This window comes from Gopherus evgoodei, chromosome 11, assembly GCF_007399415.2.
Source record: "Gopherus evgoodei ecotype Sinaloan lineage chromosome 11, rGopEvg1_v1.p, whole genome shotgun sequence".
NCBI classification, from domain to species: Eukaryota; Metazoa; Chordata; order Testudines; family Testudinidae; genus Gopherus; species Gopherus evgoodei.
Genome location: NC_044332.1, coordinates 48,890,937 through 48,907,343, shown reverse-complemented (window position 1 = coordinate 48,907,343; position 16,407 = coordinate 48,890,937). Strand labels below are relative to the sequence as shown.

The following is a 16,407-nucleotide window of genomic DNA, read 5'->3' as shown; positions in this document are numbered from 1 at the left end:
CAGTTTTTGAAGTTTCATCCTCTAATAATGAAGAACTTTTGCACTGTATTTCACTGAGACATTAAAAATCTTCCCTTTTTTTGTAATCTGCACTATCCAAATTATCTGGGTATTGTGTAGTACTTTATAGCACTGATAATGTGTGACATATGACAGCAGTGAACACCAGGGCACACACACCAGTTAGAACACACATACAACATACACCTTAACAAGCACACGCTGTGCAGAAAAGTTAAGAACGCAAAATTACAACAAGCATCATACACAAGTTCATAACATGGAACACTGAGAGAAGATAACATGATGACTCACAAATTAACAGCAGCGGGCAACCCACAAGTCCGTATGCAAATTATTTTCCCCCCCGTGCGACCCCATCGGCTTGCCCTACTAATTTTAAATTTGCTTTTGGCTTCTGTTTTGCGTTGTTGATATTAAGGATAGGAGGACGGGCAAGAGAAACCCTGCCTGGGACCCCTCGCTACAGCAAAAGCAGCCTGGCTGAGTCCCCCTCTCCTCCCACTAGCGCTGCTAATCGCTCCCTTATGGGGTGCCTCTTTCCAAGCAGTAGTAACTTTGGGCTGTGAGGGCAGGACTCTGCTTGCAGACGGAGCCCCGCAGAGGGGCTGCTCTGGGATCTCACGGCCCGGCCCAGCCCCGGCCCGGACGTGGGAGGCTGCAAGGCAGAGCATGGGGCGTACTTGGCGTAAGCTGGGTGCTATTCAGGAGCTCACTCCCCTCCCCCAGCAGGAGTCTGTCCGATCGGGGAGGGAGGCGGCCGTAGGGAGAATGCGTAAGGCGGCGGTTGTCGCCGCCTGCTTCCAATGAGCTCATCTCGCCGGCTGCCTGCGGAGGAGCCCGGCTCGGGACGCACCGAGGGCCAGGCAGAGGCGCCCGGAGGGGGAGAGGGGCTGAGGAGCCGGCCCCGCGGGGAAGGGAGGTAAGTGCCTCCCCGCCGCTCGAGCGGTGCCCCTCGCCGCGGAGGGGTTTGCGGGGGCTGGGTGGGGCTGGAAAGTGTGTGAAAGTTTCAGGCTGTGAATGTGCACGGACATGTCCGTGCCGCTGGGAGCCCAGCTCCGCCGCTTCCTGCGCCGCCGCGGCCCCGCGCCCGGGCACCCGGCCTGGGGTGGGGGGCGAGCTGCGAGGAGGAAACTGGAGGGGGCTGTTGGGGCTTTGCCGCAGGGCGCTCGGCTAACAGGTAACTTGGGGTGGAGGTGCTGAGCTCGGGCTCTGCTGAGCTGCAATGCCGGGCACGGGGCTCGGGCTGGGGCTGGCGCCTGGGTGCGGGCCTGGGGGGCTGGGCTGGGGCTGGCGCTTGGGCACTGGCATTGGGAGCACTGGGCTGGGGCTGGCGCCTGGGCACTGGCATTGGGAGCACTGGGCTGGGGCTGGCGCCTGGGCACTGGCATTGGGGGGCTGGGCTGGGGCTGGCGCCTGGGCACTGGCATTGGGAGCACTGGGCTGGGACTGGCACCTGGGTACTGGCATTGGGAGCACTGGGCTGGGACTGGCGCCTGGGTACTGGCATTGGGGGGCTGGGCTGGGGCTGGCGCCTGGGCACTGGCATTGGGGGGCTGGGCTGGGGCTGGCGCCTGGGCACTGGCATTGGGGGGCTGGGCTGGGCTGGGACTGGCGCCTGGGCACTGGCATTGGGGGGCTGGGCTGGGCTGGGACTGGCGCCTGGGTACTGGCATTGGGGGGCTGGGCTGGGCTGGGGCTGGCGCCTGGGCACTGGCATTGGGGGGCTGGGCTGGGGCTGGCGCCTGGGCACTGGCATTGGGAGCACTGGGCTGGGGCTGGCGCTTGGGCACTGGCATTGGGAGCACTGGGCTGGGGCTGGCACCTGGGCACTGGCATTGGGAGCACTGGGCTGGGGCTGGCGCCTGGGCACTGGCATTGGGGGGTGGGGCTGTCACCTGGGCACGGGGAAGAGGGTGGGTGTGGGCAGTGGCTGGCCCCTGCACTTGGGATGGGTCATACTGTGCTGGAGTCAGCATGTGGACATGGTATCCAAGGGGAGAGGTCAGGTGGGCTGGCGGGCAGGCCTGGGCTCAGACTGGTGGGTGGACATAGTATGGGGGGGAGGTGGTTAGGCTGGCACATGGACAAAGTATCGCTGCAGAGGATAGGTTGGCGCAGACACCTCGACATGGTACGGGTGGGAAACGGGCTGGGGCTGAAGCTGGAGCTGGTACCTTTACTGTGTTTTTTTCTTTTTTGGGGGGGAGCCTGAGTTGGGGCTGACATGGGCACAGTTTGGGGGTTGGGTAAGGTCTGAGCTCTGCCTGGCATTTTGGCATAGGTGAGATATGGGAAAGGGAAAAGGAGGGCCATTGATGGAAATGGCCTTGCCTTTGCTCAGGCATTGTTGAGTGAGAAGGGAGGGCAGGGGGCAAAAAGCAGGTGTTGGTGTAGCTTGGACTTGCATCTGGTGCAGTGAGGGAACAGTGATGTTAGGCAGCCCTGTCCCTTTCCAGACTGAAAGCTGGAGGCTCTTATTAATGCAGATTTTATAGAATCATCGTGTCTGTGGATTTTACACACAAGGACATGGCCTACCCCTGTCTTTTAGTTCAGGATTTTTCTGATGTTTCTAGGAGTGGAGGATTCCATGAGAACAAATAAAATCTATTTTCTGCTTAGCCTGGGAACTACTCTGAAATCAAGAAAATCTTGATCTGATATGTTTGCAACTGTTTTTAATTGATATTTGAGGGAGGGGTAGTTAAGCTTAGAAAATTGCTTTGCATTTGTTTCATCAAGTATATACAGCAACTGCAGCCACATAGAAGGAATGGGCATATGTCACCATGTCATGTGACATGCTGCTGTCTTGCCTTATTGTCAAAAGATAAACTGAACTACTCCAAAGGAGGATATGAAGCATTTCAGGTAGCATGGGGGAGAAGGCAGGACTTTCAGTTATTCATTTTTTGTGCATTAAGAGATGGTACTATCAGCGGTGGCTTTGTTGCCTGCATTTGTAAATCCAGGTCTCATCTTCTCATCCTAACTAAAAAGAATAAAAAGACGTGTTAGCTGATGAGTTACTGTGCATTTGCGGCTCTCAACATAATCTGCTGTGAACTGAAAACCAAAACAATAGAAATCATCGTGGATTTGTTTCTTTAACGTATACTTCACTTAATTTTCTGTAACCTCATTGTAATGACTTAACACTTTTGATGTCAGTAACTGGCACAGAAAGAGTGAAATAATTCTTTGTGTGGTGGATGGAGGGAAATCTGTTTTTTTTGTGAAGAAGTGTTCTTGGAAATAGAACACAGCTGAAAGGTATACTTCTATGGGGAAGGGGCTAAGAAGAAGAGAGTCTGGATCATCTAATTTTTTTTATACTGATTTTGTTCCTGTCATGTGGCATCTGCCAAAGTGGCACTTTTGTAGTTTGCTTTGGAAGCTAACTATCCTGATTGGCAAAGCAAGTGTGCTACTGCTTTACTACTGGGAAAGCTGAGATTTCTTTTTACAGAAAACTTGTATGGTTGGTAGGAATGAAAAAATTTGCAAGTGACAGGAAGGTGTTCATTTGTAGTATTTTGAGTCCTTTACTCATCAAGACTATTTAAAGAGTCTTAAACTGGGTAATCACGTTGCATGTCAATTGTTTTTAAAGTTCCTATGTCAGCCAAAATGTTTAGTGGCTATTGTCTTTAAATATATCAGGATGGCTTTAATTTTAAAAGTATCTGGAAGTAAGGGAAATAAATGTGGTATCTTACATCCTTCAGAATTTCCTCCCAGTGTAGATTCTGATACACGACTGCCAAAAATGCACCTATTCAGAGATTTCCTAATTGTTGTGATTTGACAATAGGTGATGGGGAAATAGTGCCATTATGACATTATGCTAGGAAAGCAAGTGAATAAATGTGAATAAGCTTTGGGTTAGCAATGTAAACATACAGGTATGGCAGTGTATATGAGGTTTGTTCATCTGCATGCTATGATGTGCGAGCTGTCCAGCTTTCTTGGTTTAGCTAACCACTGGAATGTCTGAATGATAAATTACCGGGTATGTCCACTCTAGAGCCATAACATATTTGGTTCATAGCCAAGCTTGCTCAGCTTCCCATAACAGCCTTTATAAAGAGACATTTTGTCTCTCCAACCACAGTCTTCTAGTTGGTGCCATGGCAACTTTGTGATCTGAGAGTATTATTTTAAAGACATCTGAGCAGTGGTAACTGAACTGTTCACTTTTTCTTTAATTGAATTTCATATTATCAGGATTAATACTTTCCTTGGCAACAAAATATTAATCAACAACTCTTCAGACTCACATTTCTATAAGAATATGATCATGACTTGTTGTGACACCTATTAACACTGCTGGAGGTTAAAGTTTATGCCAGTGGTAGTATTCTAAACACCTAATTTTGCTCTAAAGGTTTTCTTTTGGCTAGAATATGGTATTCAAAGCCTCTATCTGACACTGATTTTTCTTTTGTCTTCTAGAAAACGTGAGGAAAAGTCAGTTCAAATGTTAATTACGAGAGCATGCCCCTCCCAAAAAAACAAAAATAGATAATGGATGAATTAGTTGTTTGGGGTGGTGTTTGTTTTTTTTGGATATTGCTCTGAGTTCCTTTGCCTTAACATGAAGGTTGGCAAGCTATGTATCCTGCACACTACAGTAATTGGGTATACAAATACACATATATAGACTTTTACCTAACAAATGTTTAACTTCTTATATTTAAAGAAGTGTGCAGATACAGGAGGCATTGTCATGCTTCAGACTGTAGGCACTCCAAAGTAGTCATTGGGGCATAGTATACCACTAGTGTGTGGACGAAGAAAAGGAATGATGTGAAACAAGGACTAAATCACACCAACAGGTGGATTAAAAAAACTATCTGGGTACAGGAATTGTAAACTCTGATCTCGCCTCATGCCCTCTCCTAAAGAAGGGAGGTAGATAGAGGCATCAGTTTCCTAATATGCACAAAAATCAACACATTCTGTCACACTGCCTAATTAACTTTAGGGTGCCTACTCTTTATTGTATTGCTTTTATTGCTCTTTCATTATTCTTTTTTAATATGATTGATCAAGCCTTTTATCACTGTAAATCAGAGAAATTTTGTAAGGAGACACTCCAACACTTGTACCTGCTTATAATATAATTCATGCTTGTATAGTGCTGAAACATATATTTGAGGATCTCAAAATGCTCTGTCAACATCAATAATTTAAGTCTCGCAGCACCTCTTTTAGATATGCCTAATTTACATTGGATGAAACCAAGGGACATAGGCTAAGTGACTTGCCCAAGGTAACACAATCTGGCAGAATCTAAAGTAGAACCCAGATTATTTTGACTCAAATTATTCATCAAAATACCATCTTTTGCCCTTGATCTCTACATCTTTGAATTTTATTGCAACACCTAAACTAACATCCTGCCTCTTGATTTTCTGTCCAATAGCTTCATAAAGAGACTGATCCTGAAAAATCTGCTTTTAATGTATTTCAGGTTTTTCCACTGATCAAATGATACACATATTGGGGGCTTTTTAACTTGGTTTTTAAAAATTCCTTTTCATTGGACTAACACAGTTGCCACTTATACATCTTAAACTGGGAAACGTATCCATCTTGTCTTAGTGTACATTTATACAACTTGATTTGATAGTATGCCATCAGCACTTTTTTACACTATCAATATAAAATAAAATTCCGATATGGTTTATCTAGCCAAATGCTGTACATTTCCACAAGGTAACTCTTTGTTTATTCAGCTTTTAAAAGACATGCTTGATAGTTCAAGTATTTTGGAAGTATGACACCGGTGGAGGTATATAAAATTATGAGTGATGTGGAGAAAGTAGATAAGGAAAAGTTATTTACTTATTCCCATAATACAAGAACTAGGGGTCACCAAATGAAATTAATAGGCAGCAGGTTTAAAGCAAATAAAAGGAAGTTCTTCTTCACACAGCTCACAGTCAGCTTGTGAAACTCCTTACCTGAGGAGGTTCTGAAGGCTAGGACTATAACTGTTTAAAAGAGAACTGGGTAAATTCATGGAGGTTAAGTCCGTTAATGGCTATTAGCCACTATGGGTACGGAATGGTGTCTCTAGATTGTTTGTCAAGGGGGGGGAGATGGATGGCAGGAGAGAGATCACTTGATCATTACCTGTTAGGTTCACTCCCTCTGGGGCACATGGCATTGGCCATTGTTGATAAACAGGATACTGGGCTAGATGGACCTTTGGTCTGACCCAGTATGGCCATTCTTATGTTCTTATGTTCCTTAACTTCAAGTTGTGTGTGTGCATGTGTGCAAGTTGTTATGATTTCCTTGATTGTTTATATGGCATTATGATCTCTAAAAGTCACAATTTTGAAATGAGGGAGGAGAATGACTTATAAGGAATATTGCCATTTACTTTAAAATAGGTTTTTATGGAAAGCAGCAGAATTAAACTAATAGTGTGGGAAAATACATCAGCATTTAAAACTTCTAAGTGAAAGTATAACAAAATCTGAAGACCTTGTAAGGAGGGTTCCCGTCTCCCGCTCCCTCCCTCTGGCTTAAGTAAGTAACTTGTAGCTCAGTTGGTAGAGTACTTTTGTGCACGTAGTGGTGACTCAGGTTTTGCTAGCACCTCTGACTTCCTTCTGCAAAGTTCATTCATTCATTCTTTACATGTCTAATTAAATAAAATGAACGCTGGTACTAGCTGCACATATTGGTATATAAAACACAACATCAGACAACATTGGGTGGTGATGGCGTAATCTTGCTATTTACTGAATCTCTTACAAGGACATAAATGTAATAAATTGCAAAGGAGAAAACAGGGTAGCCAGTAAGATGGATGTTTGTGTTGCTCTGTCTTGGTTAAATTTAGATCTTAAAGGATAGAAGCTGGAACTTGTTAGTAAGAGAGGAAACGCCCTGAAAGAAAGTTTGTTTGTTTAGTGTGTGAATGTAAACTCTGCAGTTTTATGGCTGAAGGCAGACTATAGGGAGCTCTGATTACTTTAGCAAAGTTTTGAAACTTCTTGTGTTGTATTGGCTTCTAGTATTTAATATTTAATGCACTTAATTTAGTTTTAACACCATAGGTATTACATAAATTAAAAAACTGACAGCTAATAGTTTTGAATTAGCACTTAAACTGCAAAAGTCTTTAATTACTGGAAAATCTAGAGACTGAGAGTTTGTCAGAATGACTTCAATTTTGCTTCATTTGGAAGAATTCTTTACAATGTGAACTAATCTAAAGACTTTGAATTGTGCCCTTACCTATTTCATTCACTTACAATAAGACGACAAATTTGTTTCTTTCATTGCAAGTGTGCTTTCTTTTTTGTTTTTAGGAGATGGGCCTGAAACAGAACTGTAAACACCCCCAAACTTCTGAGAAGTTAAGATCTGAATGATTCTTGAGCCCATCACTGGTTTCTACATATTCACAGACTTTTTTTTTTTTTTCTTTAAAGTTGCTTGAAGAAGTTGATAGGTAGAACTGGCTGAAACTTGGAATTCCCAGTTTGTAGTAAATTTTGAAATGTGGTTTTATTGTGATTTAGGTTCAAGCTGGGTTCCCTCGGGCTTTCAGGCTCCTTGCTGTGGAGCTGAGACTCTGTCCCTGGGCAGTCTGCATTGCAAGGTTACCCCAGTCCCTAGCAGTCTGTCAGGTGAGCTGGCAGGAAACCAGGGTATGTCTGCACTACGAGATTAGTCCGATTTTACATAAACCGGTTTTGTAAAACAGATTGTATAAAGTCGAGTGCACGCGGCCACACTAAGCACATTAATTCGGTGGTGTGCATCCATGGTCTGAGGCTAGCGTCGATTTCCGGAGCGTTGCACTGTGGGTAGCTATTCCGTAGCTATCCCATAGTTCCCGCAGTCTCCCCCGCCCCTTGGAATTCTGGGTTGAGATCCCAGTGCCTGATGGGGCAAAAATCATTGTCGTGGGTGGTTCTAGGTAAATGTTGTCACTCATTCCTTCCTCTGGGAAAACAACGGCAGACAATCATTTCACTCCCCTTTTCCCTGGATTGCCCTGGCAGACGCCATAGCACGGCAACCATGGAGCCCGTTCAGCTTTTTTTTTCACTGTCACCGTATGTGTACTGGATGCCGCTGACAGAGGCGTTACTGCAGCGCTACACAGCAGCATTCGTTTGCTTTTGCATGATAGCAGAGACGGTTATCAGTCGTTCTGTACGGTCTGCTGCCATTGTAAATTGGCAATAAGATGATGGTTATCTGTCATTCTATACTGTTCGCTGCTATCATGAATGCCCCTGGCTGAGGTCGGCCGGGGCGCAAAGGCAAAAATGGGAATGACTCCCTGAGTCAATCCCTCCTTTATGGTTTCTAAAAATAGTCAGTTCTGCCTAGAATATGGGACAAGTGTACTAGAGAACCAGTGTATCAGAGAGCACAGCTATTCTGTGTCAGATCCCACAGAAATGATGAGTGCATGCCATTCACGGGGGATGCCCCTGCAACAACCCCACCCGTTGCTTCCCTCCTCCCCCAACCTTCCTGGGCTTCCGTGGCAGTGTCCCCCCATTTGTGTCATGAAGTTATAAAGAATGCAGGAATAAGAAACAGTGACTTGTTATAGTGAGATAAAATGAGAGGGAGGCAGCTTCCTGCTGCTATGACAGTCCAGGCAGGACATTAAGCGGTGCAGGGGAGAGGAGCCCAGCATCCCGCTGCTATGATAGTCCAGGCAGTACAGAATCTTTTCTTTACACAGGAAAGGGAGGGGGCTGATGGAGCTCAGCCCCCAGTTGCTATGATGAGGATGGTTACCAGCCGTTCTGTACCATCTACTGGGAATGACCGGGAATCATTCCTATTTTTACCCAGGCACCCCCGGCCAGCCTCACCTGAGGCCAGCCAGGAGCACTCACGGGCTGATGACAAGGAGGGCTAGCAGTCCTACTGCACCATCTGCCACCGGGGAGGGGAGAGGAGCAGATACTGCTCTTCATTGCCACAGCATCGCATCTACCAGCAGCATTCAGTACACATAGGGTGACATTAAAAAAAGTCAAGAAACGATTTCTTTCCCTTTTCTTTCACGTAGGAGGGAGGGAGTAAATTGTCGAGCTATACCCTGAACCACGCCGGACAATGTGTTTGAACCTACAGGCATTGGGAGCTCAGCCAAGAATGTAAAAATTTTTCGGAGACTGCTGTGGACCGTGGGATAGCTGGAGTCCTCAGTACCCTCTCCCTCCCTCCATGAGCGTCCATTTGATTCTTTGGCTTTCCGTTATGCTTGTCACGCAGCACTGTGTAGCCTGGAGATCTTTTTCAAACACTTTGGCATTTCGTCTTCTGTAACGGAGCTCCAATAGAACAGATTTGTCTCCCCATACAGCGATCAGATCCAGCATCTCCCATACGGTCCATGCTGGAGCTTTTTTTGGATTTGGGACTGCATCACCACCCGTGCTGATCAGAGCTCCACGCTGGGCAAACAGGAAATGTAATTCAAAATTTTGCGGGGCTTTTCCTGTCTACCTGGCCACTGCATCCGAGTTGAGATCGCTTTCCAGAGCGGCCACAGTGGTGCACTGTGGGATACCGCCCAGAGGCCAATACCGTCGATTTGCGGCCACACTAACCCTAATCCGATATGGTAATACCGATTTTAGCGCTACTCCTGTCGTTGGGACGGAGTGCAGAAACCGATTTAAAGAGCCCTTTATATCGATATAAAGGGCCTCGTAGTGTGGACTGGTGCGGCGTTAAATCGGTTTAACGCTGCTAAAATCAGTTTAAACACGTAGTGTAGACCAGGCCTCTGTCAGGGTTCTGTCGGAAACCTGCTTGTGGTTCATTGGAAGTTCATTGAATCCACTCTCTATCTGTGACGGTTTCTAGTTTGAGAAATCAATGTTTTCCAATGAAACCCTGGTTCATCAGAAAATTCCCAGCCAGTGCTAGCGATAAATCCAGTGTGTTCTGACTATTTTAAATTAAAGTGGAAAAGGGATTATTGGAAACAGTTTGACACTTTTTGTGAAGTCACTCCATATGCACAGAACATTCTAAATGTGAAGTTTGAAGACGTGATGCTTTTTTTGTGGTTTGCACCAGAAATATGTATGTGATAAATCTCTAGTCTTGGAGCACCATTTCACTCTTGGATGAAACTCACTTTGGGTATGTCTACCCTACGGGATTATTTCGATTTTACATAAACCGGTTTTGTAAAACAGATTGTATAAAGACGAGTGCACGCGGCCACACTAAGCACATTAATTCGGCAGTGTGCGTCCATGTACCGAGGCTAGCGTTGTTTTCCGGAGCGTTGCGCTGTCGGTAGTTATCCCGTAGCTATCTCATCGTTCCCGCAGTCTCCCCACCCCTTGAAATTCTGGGTTGAGATCCCAGTGCCCGATGGGGAAAAAACATCGTCGCAGGTGGTTCTGGGTACAGCCTCCGTGAAAGCAGCAGACAACCGTTTTGCGTCTTTTTTCCTGGGTGAGCTGTGCAAACGCCATAGCACAGCAAGCATGGACCCTGCTCAGATCAAGACTGCAATCCTGGACGTTGTAAACACCTGCAAAGCCAGGCTAGGAGGAGGCGGCTGCGGCAGAGCGGCGACGAGAGTGATGAGGACATGGACACAGAATTCTCTCAAACCGCTGGCCCCTGCGCTTTGGAGATCCTGCTGGTAATGGGGCAGGTTCTAGCCATTGAACGCTGATTTTGGGCCCGGGAAACAAGCACAGACTGATGGGACCGCATAGTTGTGCAGGTTTGGGACGATTTGCAGTGGCTGCGAAACTTTCGATTGCGTGAGGGCACTTTCATGGAACTTTGTGACTGGCTTTCCCCTGCCCTGAAATGCCATAATACCAAGATGAGAGCAGCCCTCACAGTTGAGAAGCGAGTGGCAAAAGCCCTCTGGAAGCTTGCAATGCCAGACAGCTACCGGTCAGTTGGGAATCAATTTGGAGTGGGAAAATCTACTGTTAGGGCTGCTGTGATGCAAGTAGCCAAAGCAATCATTAAGCTGCTGCTACGAAAGGTGGTGACTCTGGGAAATGAGCAGGTCATAGTGGATGGCTTTGCAGCAATGGAATTCCCTAACTGTGGGGGGGCAATAGATGGAACCCATATTCCTATCTTGGCACCGGAGCACAAGGGCATCCAGTAGATAAACTGCAAGGGGTACTTCTCAATGGTGCTGCAAGCACTGGTGGATCACAAGGGATGTTTCACCAACATCCACGTGGAATGGCCAGGAAGGGTTCATGATGCTCGCGTCTTCAGGAACACTACTCTGTTTAAACGGCTGCAACAGGGGAATTACTTCCCAGACCGGAAAATAACACTTGGGAATGTTGAAATGCCTGTAGTTATCCTGGGGGACCCAGCCTACCCCTTGATGCCATGGCTCATGAAGCCATACACAGGCAGCCTGCACAGTAGTCAGGAGCTGTTCAACTACAGGCTGAGAGAGTGCAGAATGGTGGTAGAATGTGCATTTGGCCGTTTAAAGGCGCGCTGGTGCACATAACTGACTCCCTCAGACCTCAGCCAAACCAATGTCCCCTTTGTTATTGCTGCTTGCTGTGTGCTCCACAATGTGTGAGAGAGTAAGGGGGAGACCTTTATGGCAGGGTGGGAGGCTGAGGCAAATCACCTGGCCACTGATTACGTGCAGCCAGACACCAGGGCGATTAGAAGAGCACACCAGGAAGCGTTGCGCATCAGAGAAGCTTTGAAAACGAGTTTCATCACGGGCCAGGGTACGGTGTGACTGTTGTGTTTGTTTCCCCCTGATGAACCCCCCCCTTGATTGACTCATTCCCTGTAAGCAACTTACCCTCCCCCTTCGATTACAGCTTGCTTAAGGAAATAAAGTCACTATGGTTTAAAAATCATGTATTCTTTATTAAAAAGTCATTATAAAAAGAGGGAGAGAAATGACAAGGTATCCCGGGTGTGGTTTGGGAGGAGGATAGGAGGGAAGGAAAAGGCTACTAAAAACATTTCAATGTAATAACAGCCTTTTGGTTGGGCTGTCCATGGAGGTGGAGTGGGCAGGTGCACGAAGCCTTTCCCCACGCGTTCTTACACATCTGGATGAGGAAGATATGGAACATGGTGAGGGTGGTTATACAGAGGCTGCAGCGGCACTCTGTGACCCTGCTACTGTTCCTGAAGCTCCACCAGACGTCGGAGCATGTCAGTTTGATCAAGCAGCAGCCCCAGCGTTGCATCCTGCCACTGCTGATCTTCCTGCTGCCTCCTCTCCTCACGTTCGTCCCTCCTCTGCTCACGTACACTGGCATCTTTCCTGTAATTTGCTACCACGTTCTTCTACTCATTCAGATGAGCTCTTTCATTGCGGGTCACTTCCATGATTTCCAAGAACATTTCATCTCGCGTCTTTTTTTTCTGCCATCTTATCTGAGATAACCTTCGGGATGGAGTAGGAAGGCTTGAAAAATTTGCAGCTGCATGAGGGAGGGAAAAAAGGGAGAGAAGTATTTAAAAAGATACATTTTACAGGACAATGCTTATACTCTTTTACGGTGAACAACACTGCTCACCTTACATAGCAAATGTGATTTCACTGCAAGGTCGCATTTTGCATCTTCATAGTGAGTGTCTGTGGCTCTGGTGTTAGAGAACTAACAGACGCAGGTCCGGGCAGCAGAATTCAGCTTGCATGCGGCCATGGTAAGCCATTGTCTTTCAGCTTCTGCAGCCTTCATATACACAGTGCCCTCCTTTCCCAAATACCAAGCAAATCCTGTTCAGTGCTGCTTCTTTCCTGTTAACATGCAGCAGCAGAAACCACCACCCCCATCCAATTTTCTGGGATGATCGCTTTATCCCTCCCCCCACCGCGTGGCTGTTATCATGGAAGATCACTGCTAATCACCCCCCCTGCCACCGCATGGCTGGTAGCAGGGAACATCCCTGCTAGCCAAACGGGAAAAAGCTCAGCGCCATTTCCCCCCCCTCTTCCCACTTGGCTACTTGCAAGGAAGGATTTCTTTAAAGCAACAGGCAAACAGCCCAGTAGGAATCGCCATCTCTGTCGCCTTAATTAAATTCCTGAATTTCAACCAGGTTACCATGAACGATATCACTTTCCTGAGGATAACACAGCGAGATAAAGAAGGGATGTTGCTTGAATGCCAGCAATCACCGGGACCGTACGCAGCTAGACTTTATCATGCAATGATACCAGACTACTTGCTACATGCATGGCGTGGTCAAGTGTCCTACCATGGTGGACGGAATAAGGCTGCCCTGCCCAGAAACCTTCTTCAAAGGGTTTTGGAGTACCTCCAGGAGAGCTTCATGGAGATGTCCCTGGAGGATTTCCTCTCCATCCCCAGACATGTTAACAGACTTTTCCAGTAACTGTACTGGCCGCGAATGCATCCCAAGTCCTCAGGGCAAATTAATCATTAAAAAACACTTGCTTTTAAGCCATGTTTTATATTTACAAAGGTACACTCACCAGAGGTCCCTTCCATGGCTTCATTATGTGGGATAGTGGCTTGGGAGGGCTGGGAGGGTAATTCCGTCTGGGTGAGAAAAAGCTCCTGGCTGTTGGGAAGAACGGAGTGCTGTGTGCTCTCTGCAAGTTCATCCTCCTCTTCCTCCTCCTCATCTTCCCCGTCCACAGAATCCTCAGCCATGGCTGAGATTATCACCCCACCTCGGAATCCATGGACAGGGGTGGGGTAGTGGTGGTGGACCCCCCCCGAGAATTGCATGCAGCTCAGCGTAGAAGCGGCATGTTTTCGGCCATGGCCCGGACCCTCCGTTTGCTTCTTTGGTTTTCTGGTAGGCTTGTCTGAGCTCCTTAACTTTCACACGGCACTGCACTGAGTCCCTGGTGTGGCCTTTCTCCATCATGGCCTTGGAAATTTTTTCAAATGTTTTTTCACTTCGTCTTTTGGAATGGAGTTCTGTTAGCACAGAATCCTCTCCCCATACAGCGATCAGATCCAGTACCTCCTGTGCGGTTCATGCTGGAGCTCTTTTTCGATTCTCAGAAGACTGCATTGTTACCTGGCTGATGAGATCTGTGTGGTCACCTGTGCTGGTGAGCTCTCCACGCTGGGCAAACAGGAAATGAAATTTAAAAGTTCACGGGGCTTTTCCTGTCTACCTGGCTAGTGCATCCGAGTTCAGATTGCTGTCCAGAGCGGTCACAGTGGTGCACTGTGGGATACCGCCCGGAGGCCAATACCGTCGATTTGCAGCCACACTAACCCTAATCCAATATGGTAATACTGATTTCAGCGCTACTCCTCTCGTCGGGAAGGAGTACAGAAACCGGTTTAAAGAGTCCTTTATATCGATATAAAGGGCCTCGTTGTGTGTACGGATGCAGTGTTAAATTGGTTTAACACTCCTAAAATTGGTATAAACGCGTAGTGTAGACCAGGCCTTTGAAGTCATTGTGGGAGTTTTTTCTTAGTAAGGACTGGGTTCCTAGGCTCTTCTAAAATTTTGGCCAGCAATTAACATAAAATAAATATTAAAAAGTAGAGAGGGTGAGGGGAGAAACCACAACAGTTCAAACTGTTGATAATTTCTCATCAGCTTTTATTACTATAAAGTAAAAAATGAAATTCTCAATGTCTACTTCCTGTTCTATAAAGTCCTTGCAAACATGAAAGAATTAGCTTTAAAAGTTGCATGCAAGGAGCAGTGAAAAGGAATTGGGGAAGGGCTGTACTGTAATTGTAGTTTGCAAAAATAAAACATGGAGACTGAGCAGAGTTATATAATGCCTTTTTGCTCTAAAGCATAAATCATAACCACAAATGACAAAAAAGGACTAATTTCATAACATTGGCATACATTAAGTGTATAGTTTGGGAATATTGAGCTTAGGTTGTCCTTTCTTCTCTCTCATCTCTTCTCTTGTCCTTGTGGAGTGTAAACTACTGCCTGTGCTGCTATCACTGGACAGAATCTCTTATGTAATTTTGGCTACTAGTATAAGTGTTGATACCCATTAATGAGTAGCTAGAGCTCTTAAAGTGTTTTAGGTTTGGTCAGAGGAACTTGTCATATTTTGATTGTTAGAAGGAAGAAAATGAAAATTATGCACAAAGCCATGGCTGTAACTATCTTGTGAACCACACTTCAAGGCACAGATTCTGTGTTGTTCCTCCAGGAGGCACAGCACAACAGAAAGGGGGACACAGGTGGCTTTTAAAGTAAGCCACGTTTTTGTGCCAACTTATTTCTGGGCAGTTGCAGGAACTCAGAATCTTCATAGCAGCTTGCACCATGGAAATGCTCCAACACACTCCTCCTGCTAGACTTCGCAAGGGGAGGCAGTGTTATGGTGGCCCTGAGCTGTGCCTACACTGGTGAAATTCTTCTCTTACCCCCTTGTAGTGCCTTTTCAGCTCTGTCTGCTGCTGGAGTGGCACATAGGGATTGAAACAGGGGAAAGAGGCTTCTTGGGGGAGACTTTGTTTTATTAATTGGGTGCTCTTCTCTGGTTCTTCTCAGCAGTTTCATTTTCCATAACAGCTTCTGGCAGGTAGGTATATGATAAATCTAAAGACTGCATCCTTCTGTCTGGCAGAAATGACAAGGAGCTCTTTCTTCATCTTGTTGGTGGAAGTGGGAAGAGGGGATGCCTTCTCATACTTTGGCAGTTTTTTTGCGGGCGAAGAGGGAGGGATCCATCCTGCCCCTGCTTCATTTAACAGCTTTACCTAGGAGCAGATTTAAATTGATGTGATTTGTGCCAGTTTCTCTGTTACCCAGGGGGTTCTGAATAGTAGGGAAACTAACCAGTTAATTTCACTCTGATACTGCATCTCTTCCTTTTATAAATTACTGAATGCTCAATTTACATTGGTCACTAAAATGAGGCAGCACATTTGACACATCCTATAGGAATCTGGAAAGATTTTCTTTTCCCCCCAATGCACAGTTGACTAGATGTGTTCTGGGTTATTTTGCCTACCACTGAGGCATCAGGAATGGCCAGGGCTGGAGACAGGACATTGCATGGTGAAGACCCCTGCTGTGAGGCTGAGTGGACTTGTAGGCTCTCAAGTTTTACATTGTTTTGTTTTTGAGTGCAGTTATGTAACAAAATAAACCTGTATTTGTAAGTTGCACTTTCGCAATAGAGATTGCACTGCGGTATTGATATGAGGTGAATTGAAAAATACTGTTTCTTTTGTTTATCATTTTTACAGTGCAAATATGTACTGTAGAGTGTAATAAAATAATATAAAGTGAGCACTGTACACTTTGTATTCTGTGTTGTAATTGAAATCAATATATTTGAAAATGTAGAAAAACATCCAAATATTTAATAAATGTGAATAGGTATTCTATTTAACAGTGTGAATAAAACTGCAACTAATTGTGATTACTTTTTTTTTTGAG

General features: G+C 46.0%; 1 protein-coding gene across 3 annotated transcripts in view; it reads left to right on the top strand.

The window, feature by feature from the left end:
* The first annotated feature begins 843 nt into the window (after positions 1–843).
* TANC1 (tetratricopeptide repeat, ankyrin repeat and coiled-coil containing 1) overlaps positions 844–16,407 on the top strand; it is a 195,289-nt gene continuing 179,725 nt past the window's right edge. For all 3 annotated transcript variants that reach the window (XM_030579279.1, XM_030579280.1, XM_030579278.1), the window contains exon 1: positions 844–943. The gene's annotated coding sequence lies outside the window, so the exon portion shown is untranslated. The remainder of the gene's footprint in view (positions 944–16,407) is intronic.